Consider the following 13666-nt stretch of genomic DNA (forward strand, 5'->3'; position numbering starts at 1 on the left):
GGGGGAAAGGCCAGCAGGGAGAGACAGGAGCCTTCGGGTGGACAGGCTGGGCAGGGCGGCGGCGTCAAGGATCTGGGAGGGGTTGAAAACACCAGAAGAAACAACACACAGATATCCTCCTGTTTGCAAACACATCCACATACTCGTTCTCGCCGGATTCTCCAACAACTCATGGGTAGAATGACATCTGTTTATATCAACTTTAAGATGCAAAGAGTGTGAGGCTGCACGGCTGGGCAGAGGCAGAAGTCAGAATAAGCTCCTGGACTCCAGGGGCCCCAACCCCGCACCCCAGGTCTGAAAGAATGGACACATAATGGAGAGAACAGATGCATGTTAAGCAGGAGGGCTTTATGTGTCATAGTTTTAGAGGGAGCTTGGAGCAATGGGGTAAAACAAATGAAAAGAGCAAAGGACGCGTTCAAAGCAGCTCAGTGAGCCTGGGCCCTTGGGAGCCAGGAGACTGGGTGTGGCAGGTCGACTGTAGAAGCAGGACTGGGAAAATACAAGCTGAATGTGAGAATGAGTTCAAATAGAGACCACTGTCCTGAGGGTCCAGCTCAGAAGCCCCATATCACCACAGATCACTGAGGCTGGCCGACTGCCCCAGGACGGCACCTCCCAGCACAGCAGAGAGTGGGCACCGAACGGAAGCCATGGCTTATTCTCTACCGTTCTTAATTTGAATCATTTGTGTGTGTGTGTGTGTGTGTGTTTATTTTGAGAAATACAAATGAATAATTGTTAATGTTGTGTCAAATTTGTTTCAACCTAAAAATAGTTCAGATAAATCTCAAGACTCCTTTTACTATCATTTTTTTTCCAAGCCTAGTTCCTTCCTTTTATCCCTACAGAGGTGACTATTTTTCCCCCCCGAGGTGACTATTACCAGAAATTCTGCTGTGAAACTTTTAGCTATGTGCACACATGTAACTATGAAGAATACACAATATCTTCATGATTTAAAATTTTTATGAACGATATTGTACTGAAAATATCACTTTGAAAGTTGCTTTTATCACTTAATTTACTCTGAGATCTACCCATGATATAAATAAATGAATTTAGACCCTACCTCAGGCCAGATAAAAAAAATAAAACAGAACACAGTATCTGTAAGAGTGAAAAGTACAAAATTTCTCAAACACAATATAAGAAAAACCTTATGACCTAGGGTTAAGGCAAAGATTTCTTAGATATGATACCAAAACCATGATATGTAAAAGAATAAATAGATAGGAGCTGGGCAGGCAGCAAGTGGTAGAGCACTTGCCAAGCATGCAAGAAGTGCTGGGTTCAATCCCTAGCACTGGGTGGTGGGTCCGGGGGAGGTGTTTATCAAGAATCTAAAACTATTTTCTTTTTTGGTGGAGCTGAGGATTAAAACCAGGGCCTCATGCATGCTAGGCAAGCGTTATAATCACTGCACTTCATCCTCAGCTCAAAAATCTATTTTTTTTTTTTTGCCAAAATAGCAGGAAGAGAGGATTTTGAATGTTATCTTTACAAAGAAATGAAAAATGTTTTTGATGATGGATATCCTGAGTTGATCAACACACAATGTATAAATGTACCCAAATATCACACTGTGCCTCATAAAAATGTTACAATTATGATCTTTTAATAATTAAAAAACTATTTTATTCTTTAAAAAATATCATTAAGTACCATATGGACAAGTCAACTCAAAATAGATCAACAACCTATATGTGAGATGCAAGAGCTAAAACTAAAACTTAGAAGATAACGTGGGTGAAAACTTTATGACGTGGATTAGGCAATGACTTTTTATATATGACAGTAAAAGCACAGCCACAAAACAAAACAAAACAAAAAAAATTATCAACACTGAACATCATAACATTACTTTTGTGCTTCAAAGGATCATCAAGAAAATGAAAGGACAATTCACAAAAAGAGAAGAAAAGTTTTGCAAATTATATATCTGATAATGGACTTCTATCTATCACATATAAAGAACACTTACAACTAAATAATAGAGACAAATAGTATAATTTAAAAATGGTCAAAGCAGGGACTGGGGATATAGCTCAGTTGGTAGAGTGCTTGCCTCACATGCACAAGGCCATGGGTTCAATCCCCAGCACCAAAAAATAAAATAAAATAAAATAAAAATGGTCAAAGCATCTAAACTGGTATCTCCATAGAAGATACATAAATGTCCAATAGGCATGCAAAAAGATGCTCAACATTATTAGACATTAGGGAAATGTCTGATAATTATAATAATTATAGCCACCTACTAAGATGACTATATTAAAATGACAGATAATAACAAGTATTGGCAAAGATATGGAGAAATTGGACTCCTCATACAATGACAGTAGAAATGTAAAACTGTGCAGTTCCTCAAGAGATTAATCACTGAATACCACCTGACCCAGTAAGTCTACTCCCAGGTATATACCCAAGATAAATGAAAACATGTTTGCATAAAAATCTGCGTCCAAAGGTTCACACCAGCATTATTCAGGGTAGTCAAAAAAAGTAGAAACAACTCAAATGTTCATCACCTGATGAATGATTTCAATAAAATGTGCTACATCCATACAATGGAACATTATTTAATAATAAAAATGACTGAAGTACTGATACATGCTGCAACATGGATGAACCTTGAAAGCATTTTGCTAAGTGGAAGAAGCCAGTCACAAAAGGCTATATATGGTGTGATTCTATTTATATGCAATAGGTAATCCATAGGGATAGAAAGCAGATTAGTGGTCATCTAGGCTGGGGTTGGGGATTTGGAAAGGATGAGGAATGATTGCTAATGGGCATGAGGTTTCTCTTTGGGATTGATGGCGTGTGTTGATAATGATAGTGGCTGCATAGCTCTGTGAATGTATTATAAAATGCTGAATTTTATACTTTAAAACAGTGAATCAGGGCTGGGGTTGTGGCTCAGTGGTAGAGCCCTCACCTAGCATGGGCGAGGCCCTGGGTTTGATCCTTAGCACCACATAAAAATAAATAAATTAAAATAAAGGTACTGTGTCCAACTATAACTAAAAAATAAATATTAAAAAAACCTAGTGAATTTTATGGAATGTGAATTATATTTCAATGAAATAATGAAAAAAGGACACCATTAAGAAAAATAAAAAGACACGGATTGTGGAAATATTTGTAAATTATGTCAAAAAACAAAACAAAACCCTTGTATCCAGAACATATAAAGAACTCCTACAACTCACTAAGAAGACAAACTACCCATGTTACAAAAGAGGCAAAAATTCAAAAGGATATTTCACCAAAGAAGATGTGCAAACAGGCTGATGATCACATGAGAAATGTGCAGCCAAGAGAAATCATGAGGGAAATAGAAACTTAAGTCACAATGCAACACCACTTAATGCCCACCAAAATAGCTACAACCCAAAAGAGTGACAGGGAGGCTGACACCCTGGACCCTGTCAATGAGACTGTAAAGGGTGTGTCTACTGTGGAAAACTTCTCAGCAGTTTCCTAACCCAGCAAATTCTGCTCCTGAGTATTGCCCAAGAGAAATGAGAATGGGTCCACTGAAAATAGAACCAAATATTTATTTGCAACAATTTAATAGCCAAAAAGGAGAAACAACTCCAATGTCCATTAACTCATGAATGGATTAACAATGCCATGTATCTATACTATGGGATATTATGGAATCTCTTTTTTTGCTATGTCAAGTATTTTACTATTAACTTTTATAATCACTTTCCACTGACAATTATTCTCTTCTATTTTTATCAGTGGTTCTAAAACATTTTTACGACTTTTTCAGGTTATGTTATCTTTTCTTAAAAAGTGGTTTACAAATCCTGTTTAGCCAGTTAATATTATCATATACTAATCACTGCACTTTTGGTACTTCCTCTACCTTTTATCCTATGATCACCATCACCCCCTATTTTGGGGCTATTTTTATAGGAGATGTGGTAAATAATAATGAACAAAATTCATGACTCTAAGATTTAAAGGTGCTGCCCTCTGGGCATAAGACAGAGCTGGGAAGTGCACACAGCCAGACCTGGCAGGTTCAGCCCCAGTCCACACTGAGTGAGGGAGAGCGGGAAGAGCATCTATACAGAAGGCAACCAAGTCTGATGTAGACAGTCTGGCAGTTGGGGATGGGAGACAATGGGTGGACACTGGCAGAGCTCCACTCCAGGGTCCCAGGCTCCCTAGCTCTGGTGGTTTTCCCACAGGCTAACAAAAAGTTGGTGGTAACTGTGTAGATGGTGAGCCTAGTGGTCTCTTACCTCAGAGAGGGATTAGACCCTTGAAGTGGCCACTTGTGGACTGTGGGAGCCGGGGAGCCTGGGAGTTCAGATGTATTGTCACAGAGCTCTTAGTACTGCCTGAGAGAAGTAGACCTCCCTGCAACCAAGGACATGACCCAACCACCCATGGTCCAGGTCTTAGCATCCATCAAGTTGAAAACACTGACATCTCTCCGCTGAGGTCACAGCACCACAGTTTAAGTCCCTGAGGCTCAGCATCACTCTTAGGTGCAGGGGTGGGGGATGAGAATCTCTGAGTGACTGGCTTCATGAAGAACTAGCCTGGAAATACCTGGATTAAGTGTCCAGTTCAGACAGAACGAGAACTTGAGATGGAAATTAGACCCAGTTAAAGAAAAAATTGGTCTGTGAAATTCAAACTCACTTTGCTATATGACAGTTATATGTTGTCCCCTCAGAGGGCTAACCCAGCATGAAGCATGTGGTAAGTCCTTACAAATTTCCCACGTTTTGGGCCAGACGTTGGACCTGAGGCCCCAGTGTCAGAGTCACAAGCCCCAAGATGGACATATTGCTTCTTTTTAGTAACATGAAACTGAACCTCTGCAAATATTTTCGTATGAGAGTGATGACAGGGAAGGGGACAAGAGGTGGGCAGCAACATGTGGTAGGACTCTTGGTCCAGGAAGTGACATCTACTGTCTCTTTTCAGTGTGAAAATCATCAGACCTTTTTCTAGGATTACTGCCTAGCCTGTGCCTTCTGAAGCAGAGAAAAACCAGACCCTTGAAGTTGTTCAGAGCAGTTGACAGAGCAAAGCTAAGGACACTGAAAAACATTTCCCCGTAGGTCTCACAACCCCAGCCACTGGCTTTAGGATCTTACTGGAATAAAACAGTGCCAGGACAGAGCTGCTAGGGGACCATGCAGATGATGGTCTGGGCAGAGTAATGCCACTTTAGGATCCTGGGTGGGTCAAAGAGACAAGGTCCCGTCCGCCAATATGTACCTGTTCTGGCCAGGTCCAAAGCTGAGGGTCAGAAAGCCTAGAGGCGAAGTTGGTCCTGGATGAGGAATACATGGGTGCAGGGGTGCCAATGGACTCTGTTACTGGCTGATTTTGATAAAAAAGCTAGACACTTCTTTCAACCTGTTGAAAGGGCTGTGCCCTCTCTCTTGCCCTCAGGCCCTTACCTGAGTTCTCTGCCAGGAGCACTATTCAGCTCAGCACTAACCTGCTCCAGATGGTCCTCCAAGTGGCAGTGAGGCTGCCCCCTCCTCTAGGATGAGGTTGCATCTGTCTGAGATGCTCCTACTACACCCTGCGCTTTTGTCCCAGCCCTATCTCGCTTCTTAAATTTCATTCTTGGCATCATTGTGCTCAGCACAAGTAAACGCTTAATAAATACTTGTTAAGTGACAATGAGGAGCATCAAGTTTCTGACCCTTTTTCTTCCGTAATGGAAAGTGGGAAAGTAGCCAGAGTAGGCAATAATCTCCAGGAAGTAATAAATCTATAGCCACCAGTAAATCCTTATATGAAATACTAACTAGATAACGAAATGTGGTAGCCAGACATCTGATGGCCCCAAATGATCCCCTCCATTCACATCCTGATCTAATTCCCTCTCCTGGAGTGTGGGCTGGACTTAGTGACTTGCTTCTAATGAATCAGACAAAGGGGATGCCACTTCTGAGATGAGGTTATAAATGAATGTGACTGTACTGCTCACATTCTCCTGCTTGCTTGCTCTGGTGAGGTCAGCTGCCATCCTGTGAGTGACCCCATGGAGAAGCACTGAGGGTGGCTTCTGTCCATCAGCCATTACTGAATGGAGGCCTTCACTTCAACAAACCATGACGAACTGAACCTGCCAACAACCACATGAGCTGTTGAGCCTTGAACTGACTACAGTCTTGGCCCACACGCTAACTGCAGCCTTGTGAGAGGGTCTGAGCTGAAGGACCAGGAAATTGCACCTGGGTTCCTGGCCCACAGAAGCTGTGCCATAAACAGCATTTGTTTTGCTAAGTCTCTAGGTTTTGGGGTAATTTTTTATGTAGCAATAGATAATATATACACTAGCTGGGAGCTATGGCAGATGTCTACAATCCCAGCCACTTGGGAGGTTGACACAGGAGGACTACAAGTTCAAAGCCAGTCTCAGGGACTTAGCAAGATCTTGTGTCAAAAATAAAAAAAGAGGGGCTGGGGATGTGGCTCAAGCGGTAGTGCGCTCGCCTGGCATGCATGCAGCCCAGGTTCGATCCTCAGCACCACATACAAACAAAGATGTTGTGTCCGCTGAGTTCTTAAATATTTTTTAATATTTAAAAAATAAATATTAAAAAAAATTCTCCCTCCCTCCCTCTCTTTAAAACAAACAAACAAACAAATAAAATAAAAAAAGATTGGGGATGTAGCTCAGTGGTAAACTGCCGTTGGGTTGAATCCCCAGTACCAAAAGAAAAAACAAGGTAATACATGCACTAGGGTTGATTAGAAAAAAACATCAGCAGATCAGTTGTATGTGATGGACATTTGATTGATAGCGAGAGAAAGGAGAGATGCAGGGATGTGAGACCAGGACCAGAGGCCCTCATGACAGGCCAAAGACCCCAAGAAAGATGCCTACAGATGAGGAGAGAGGCAGAGATTGATAATCAGGAAAACATTTTCCTAATGAGAATAAGCTAGGGATCTGAATATGTTAGTCTGTCCTGACATTGAACTTCTTTACTTTGTCAATAATTACCAGGACCTAGGGGTATTTCTCTGCTTTCCAAAGAAGAGGGGGAATTGCAGGCTCTAAGGGGCAAGCCTAGATGTTCCCACTGCCTTAGATGAGTGTTGAGGGAGGAAGAGCGCTTCAACAACAAAGGCATGGACCAGAAGCCCTGGCTTCTTTTCTTCACTGTGTAGCAAATATACCTTACCATTCCTGGGGCTCAATCTGCTGGTTTGTAAACTGAGGGAGGTCAGCTAACTGACTGTTGAGGTCTTTTTCAGACAGAACATTCCTTGACCTATCATCTTCACCAAGTTATATCCTCTCAGAAATGCCAAAGGAGCTCTGCTTTTGGCTTTAGCTGGAATCACTCTGTAAGTGAAGGACATGCTTTTGAGTGCTCCACAGCCATTTCACGGTCACATGATGACATATTCTACTTGCAACCTATACCTTCCCCATGAAAGGAATCAATACCAGAGATGCTACTCACTGAGGGCTCTTGCAAATGCAGTGGATGAGAAGTTGCAGGGAGCAGGCATTATGCAGAAAAGGGACCATCTCTCTCCACAAGACAGTATGAGACAGGTCCTTCTAATTACATAGGTACAAGCTGGAGCGTATGGCACACAGTTTGACACAGCGCCTGCAGTGCAGAGCAGCCCCCGCAACATGCTGACCCTCACTCAGGAATCTGGTACGTCTGTTAACTCTCTGCCCACCCAAAAGGCATGGGCCACAATGTGCAACTGCACCTTGCCTCAGAAGCACAGACGGGTTTTTATGCTGGAGAGGCAGGCCTTCTCCATGGAGACTGCCAAGCGCTCAGCTCAAGGCAAAGGAACCCAGAATAAGTGGCAGAGTGGGAGGCTGGGTTGTGCACCCCACTGTAGGCACTGAGATTATGGGAAACCTGAAAATCACACAGAAATCTGTATGGTGGAGGAATGAGTCAGGTGGCTCAAGGGAATGGGGATAAGGCTTCCAGTGGTCGGCATGAAAGCACTGAGTGATTCTGGGTTGCAGCTGTCAAGAGGGAGCATCAGCCTGGTGAAGCAGGGAAGCGCTGCAGCACGCCACTCAGGGTTTTAAGATTTCTTGACACAGGACAGTGGAATCTTGTGGTAACGCTACCTATAACTACGGCCTGAGTACACACAGGGTAGTACTGTAATCCCAGTTCTTCAGAGAACTTGAGTTACAGGACGCTATTGTGTTTAGTTCTAAGGCGCAACACAATACACGTCCTGTAACTCAGGTTCTCTGAATACAGAGGTCCCTTAGAGTGGAAAACAATTCTGCTGGGAAAGTAGAGCCAGAGATGCACTGCAATCTCTATAACTCCCTGAGCTGCTGGCTCTTCACTTTTCAAATCAGCAAAGACTCTGAGAACCTGAGAAAGGCGTGGATCACATTCCAAAAACAGTACTTAGAAATTATGCTTTCAATTTTAGAGGTTCATGACCACAGGAAAATAGCCTGTCTTAGGTCGATGTTCATTTTTTATTTGAGGAGACTGAGACCTAAAGAGTGACAAGGTCAAAAACAAATCAGTAGAAAGACTAAGAGGGTGCACAGATCTTCTAATGACATCAACTGCTAGGAGAAACCTAAGCACACAGGTCACAGTCCCACCTTCCTTCCCACCCCCCTCTCAGTACTGGGGATGGAAACCAGGGGTGTTTTACCTCTGAGCTACATATTCAGCCCTTTTGATTTTGAGACAGAGTCTTACTACGATGCTGGGATTATAGGCCTGGGCCACCATGCCAGACACAGCACCAGGTTTCTCAGGCCAGAAGGAATATGAACCAACCAAGACTTCTTACTGCTGAAGCCAACTATGATTTTCTTTCTTTTTTGGGGGGGATGCTGGGGGAGGGTACTGGGGATTTAACTCAGGGGTACCTAGTCACTAAGCCAGATCCCCACCCCTGTTTTGTAATTTATTTAGAGACAGGGTGTCACTGAGTTGCTTAGCACCTCATTTTTGCTGGCTTTGAACTCTCAATCCTCCGCCTTAGCCTCCTGGGCTGCTAGGATTACAGGTGTGTGCCACAGTGCCCAGCTGAAGCTAACCATGATTTTATAAGTCAATTTCATTTCCAGAGCTGAGCATGGTGGCACACGCCTATAATTCTAGTGACTTGAGAGGCTGAGGCAGGAGGATCCTAAGTACAAGGCCAGCCTCAGCACCTTAGCAAGGCCTTAATCAACTTAGTGAAACCCTTTCTCAAAATAAAAAATAAAAAAATGGCTGGGGACTTAGCTCAGTGGCAAAGCACCCCTGAGTTTAATTCCTAGAATAATAAACAAACAAACAAACAAATAAATTCCCAGTAAGAGCAAGACATGTGAAAGGAGAATATAGGAACTATGACTTACACCCTTATCTAGAACACAGATCTAACAGTGGAGCCAAAACAGGTACAAAGAATGCCAGAGAAGGTGAGCTGAGGACACAGTGTTTCCTCCCTAGCCCTCATCTGAGCACAGAGAGGGACTCACCTGCTGAGGCAGAAAGAGTTGGCCAGAAGGCCAGATGCACGCAGAGAAGGTGCTATCTTTAGCAGGAAAATGATATGGCACAGCTCTTGGCCTGGCACATAGTAGGGGCTCCATAAATAGAACTTCCTTTCCTTCTTCTCCCTCATAGAACAGGTAAGAATTTTGTCTCCTTGGTACACATTATACTCAAGTGATGAATCCCAGACAAGAGGCTGTGGCAAAAGCCTGCTGTTGAGAGTTAAGTTCTCAGCGGGGCAGCATCAAAAACTCTCAGCCTGGCTGTTATCATGGCAACAGGACGGAGGACACGTCAGTCTTCATCTCTCTCTCTGACACATGGATACCTGCCAGGGAGCAGATGGCCTGTGTGGACAATTACCTCCATTTTGCTGCAGTGTATTTAAATTAAACAAACTGGCTTCTGTATTGCCTATTTTTAGAGGTCCTCTCAGAAAAGCAAAAAATGATGTTGGGAGAAAGAAGTCGCAAGTCTGAAGTTTAGGCAAAGCAACCACGACTGTATGAAGAACTGGGATGGATAAAGAACAGACTTTGATGGGCTGGGGATGTGGCTCAGGCGGTGGCGCACTCGCCTGGTGTGCGTGCGGCCCGGGTTCGATCCTCAGCACCACATACAAACAAGGATGTTGTGTCCGCCGAAAACTAGAAGATAAATATTAAAAGATTCTCTCTCTCTCTCTCTCTCTCTCTCTCTCTCTTTTAGAAAAAAAAAAAAAAAGAACAGACTTTGAACACTTTCTTCGGCAAGAAGAGGTGACAGTCTTCAACAAATGGTGCTGGGAAAACTGGAAATCCATATGCAACAAAATGAAGCTGAACCCCTTTCTCTCGCCATGCACAAAAGTTAACTCAAAATGGATCAAGGAGCTTGATATCAAATTAGAGACTCTGTGCCTGATAGAAGAAAAAGTTGGCTCCGATCTACATATTGTGGGGTCGGGCTCCAAATTCTTTAATAGGACGCCCATAGCCCAAGAGTTAATAACAAGAATAAACAAATGGGACTTACTTAAACTAAAAAGTTTTTTCTCAGCAAGAGAAACAATAAGAGAAGTAAATAGGGAGCCTACATCCTGGGAACAAATCTTTACTCCTCACACTTCAGATAGAGCCCTAATTTCCAGAATATACAAAGAACTCAAAAAATTAAACAATAAGATAACAAATAACCCAATCAACAAATGGGCCAAGTACCTGAACAGACACTTCTCAGAGGAGGACATACAATCAATCAACAAGTACATGAAAAAATGCTCACCATCTCTAGCAGTCAGAGAAATGCAAATCAAAACCACCCTAAGATACCATCTCACTCCAGTAAGATCGGCAGCCATTATGAAGTCAAACAACAATAAGTGCTGGCGAGGATGCGGGGAAAAGGGTACACTTGTACATTGCTGGTGGGACTGCAAATTCGTGCAGCCAATATGGAAAGCAGTATGGAGATTCCTGGGAAAGCTGGGAATGGAACTACCATTTGACCCAGCTATCGCCCTTCTCGGACTATTCCCTGAGGACCTTAAAAGAGCGTACTATAGGGATACTGCCAAATCAATGATCATAGCAGCACAATTCACAATAGCTAGACTGTGGAACCAACCTAGATGCCCTTCAATAGATGAATGGATAAAAAAAAAAGTGGCATTTATACACAATGGAGTATTACGCAGCACTAAAAAATGACAAAACCATGGAATTTGCAGGGAAATGGATGGCATTAGAGCAGATTATGCTAAGTGAAGCCAGCCAATCCTTAAAAAACAAATGCCAAATGTCTTCTTTGATTTAAGGAGAGCAACTAAGAACTGAGCAGGGAGGAAGAGCAGGAGGAAAAGATTAACATTAAACAGAGACGAGTGGTGGGAGGGAAAGGGAGAGAAAAGGGAAATTGCATGGAAACGGAAGGAAACCCTCAATGTTATACGAAATCACATACAAGAGGTTGTGAGGGGAAAGGGGGCGGGAAAAAACAAGGGAGAGAATTGAACAACAACAGATGAGGTAGAGAGGGAAGATGGGAGGGGAGGGGAGGGGGGATAGTAGGGGATAGGAAAGGCAGCAGAATACAACAATCACAAATATGGCAATATGTAAAAATGTGGATGTGTAACTGATGTGATTCTGCAATTTGTATTTGGGGTAAAAATGGGAGTTCATAACCCAAATTGAGTCAAATGTATGAAAGATGATGTGCCATGAGCTTTGTAATGTTTTGAACAACCAATAAAAAAAAAAAAGAAGAGGTGAGAGCAGCACACACTGTTGCCAGCCATGCTGCCGCTGAGCTGTATCTTGGGGGACCCAGCTGCCTCATCAGCTGTGGGAGAAGCAGGAGCAAGGGGACAGGTTATCTGCTACCACACTGTATGTCCTGCTGCAAGATGAGAAATGATTGCCTCACCTGACAAGGGTTCAGACTGCTGGGAGTAAGGGCTGGAGACAGGAGCCACAGACAATAGGAGGCGACAAGAAAGACAGCCATGGGCAGCAAGCGAAGTGTAGGCTGTGGTTCCCTCTGGGCTGGATCGGATGCAGGGAAAGAAGGCACCTGCAGAGCTGTCTTAGCAAGGTGTCACCTGTGAGCTTGTGTCAGCAGATTTTTTTTTTAAATATTTATTTTTTAGTTGTACATAATATCTTTATTTTACTTACTTATTTATTTAAAGAGAGAGAATTTTTAATATTTATTTTTTAGTTTTCAGCGGACTCAACATCTTTGTGTGTATGTGGTGCTGAGGATCGAACCCAGGCCGTACGCATGCCAGGCAAGCGTGCTACTGCTTCAGCCACATCCTCAGCCCGTGTCAGCAGATTCTGTGGAAGATGAACCTGGCTCCTAAACACCCCAAATGGGGCTGAAGAGAGCCTCACGTCTTGTCAATGCACAGGTGTCTGATAGAAGGGTGAGGTCCCTCTGCAGAGGGCTGCCGCCGGCTTTTCCTGTATCACATCAGGAAACCAGAGCTCACACATGACCTCACTCTCTGTGGTGGCTTGCTGGTGTCCCAGGACTGACAATGTTGGCAATGACAGAAGGTGATGGTTCTCAACCCACAACTGTATCTGCTGAAGCCACACTAAATTATATAGAAGAGTGAGCCTACTCTGGGATCAGTTCTCGGCCAAATGATCAGGGACTTCACCAAGAGAAAAATCTCTATAAAACGAATATCAAACACTAAGATTCCATATTATAAAAGGGGTGGGAGGTAAGGTGTTGACTTAACTTTCTTAGTGAAGAGAGATGGCATACTGAATTTCTGGGACAAAGAACAACCTATTAAAATTTGCCATAAGCCCAAAGATCAAAAGAAAGTTTAAATTTGAACTTTCAGCTAGGGAAGCTCATAAACCCAACACTAGCATTACTCTTTCTACTTGTTTCTCTGGGATGCCCAGTACTATTTGGATTTGCTCTCCCTATTAGTCCTTACTGCAGTATTTCAAAGCCAGTTCTCAGCCAAATGATCAGGGACTTCACCAAGAGAAAAATCTCTAAAAATGAAGATCAAACACGAAGATTCCATATTATAAACAAATACTAACATAGGCTCCAGGAAAGCGTGGTCCTCATTCAACGCTAATCAGTTACCAGACCAGCAGCAGTGGTATTTTAAAATTCGGTGAGTGAGTGGTGGGTCCTTCTAGGGGGTGACATTCAGCAGGTCTTTTGGGGCAATGGACCTTCTGCCCTAGGACCATGGCCCAGTTTGTGTGTAACCACTCAGAGAAGGCCCTCGCACTGGTGAATGCTGCTGTGACTTACTCAAATCCTCAACTGGCCATATTTTGGCATTTTGCCAAGGTTGAGCTCTTCCTCCAACCCCTGCTGAGATCCCTAAGACTACTCAAGAGCCTGAAAAAACAAAAACCACCACCACCAACAACAAAAAACAGACAACAGTGCTCAAACTGGTAGCTTCAAACAGCTCACAGTTAAGGAAGCTGTGTTGGATGGTTTGGTGGCTACTGAAGTGTGGATGTGGTTTTATATTGGAGAGAGCATAGCCAAGCATGGCATCATTGGCTATAAAGTTTGAAGACTAATCTGTAACATCTGATTTTATTTGATTTATTGTTTGGGTTTTCTTGGACCATGTATGATTCGACTGCTATCTGAATAAAATCAGATGTGTCAGAAAAAAAAATTCAGTGAGTCAA

At 43.1% G+C, this 13666-nt stretch overlaps 1 protein-coding gene and 1 pseudogene across 18 annotated transcripts in view; one reads left to right on the plus strand and one right to left on the minus strand.

The window, feature by feature from the left end:
- Positions 1–13666, minus strand: part of Dtnb (dystrobrevin beta) — a 234482-nt gene that overhangs the window by 9491 nt on the left and 211325 nt on the right. The window lies entirely within an intron of this gene.
- Positions 12700–13545, plus strand: LOC124090676 (ATP synthase subunit g, mitochondrial-like; annotated as a pseudogene).

This window comes from Marmota monax, unplaced genomic scaffold, assembly GCF_021218885.2.
Source record: "Marmota monax isolate L192 unplaced genomic scaffold, Marmota_monax_Labrador192_F-V1.1 WCK01_AAM20220418_F8-fsc00010, whole genome shotgun sequence".
In the NCBI taxonomy this organism is placed as follows: Eukaryota; Metazoa; Chordata; class Mammalia; order Rodentia; family Sciuridae; genus Marmota; species Marmota monax.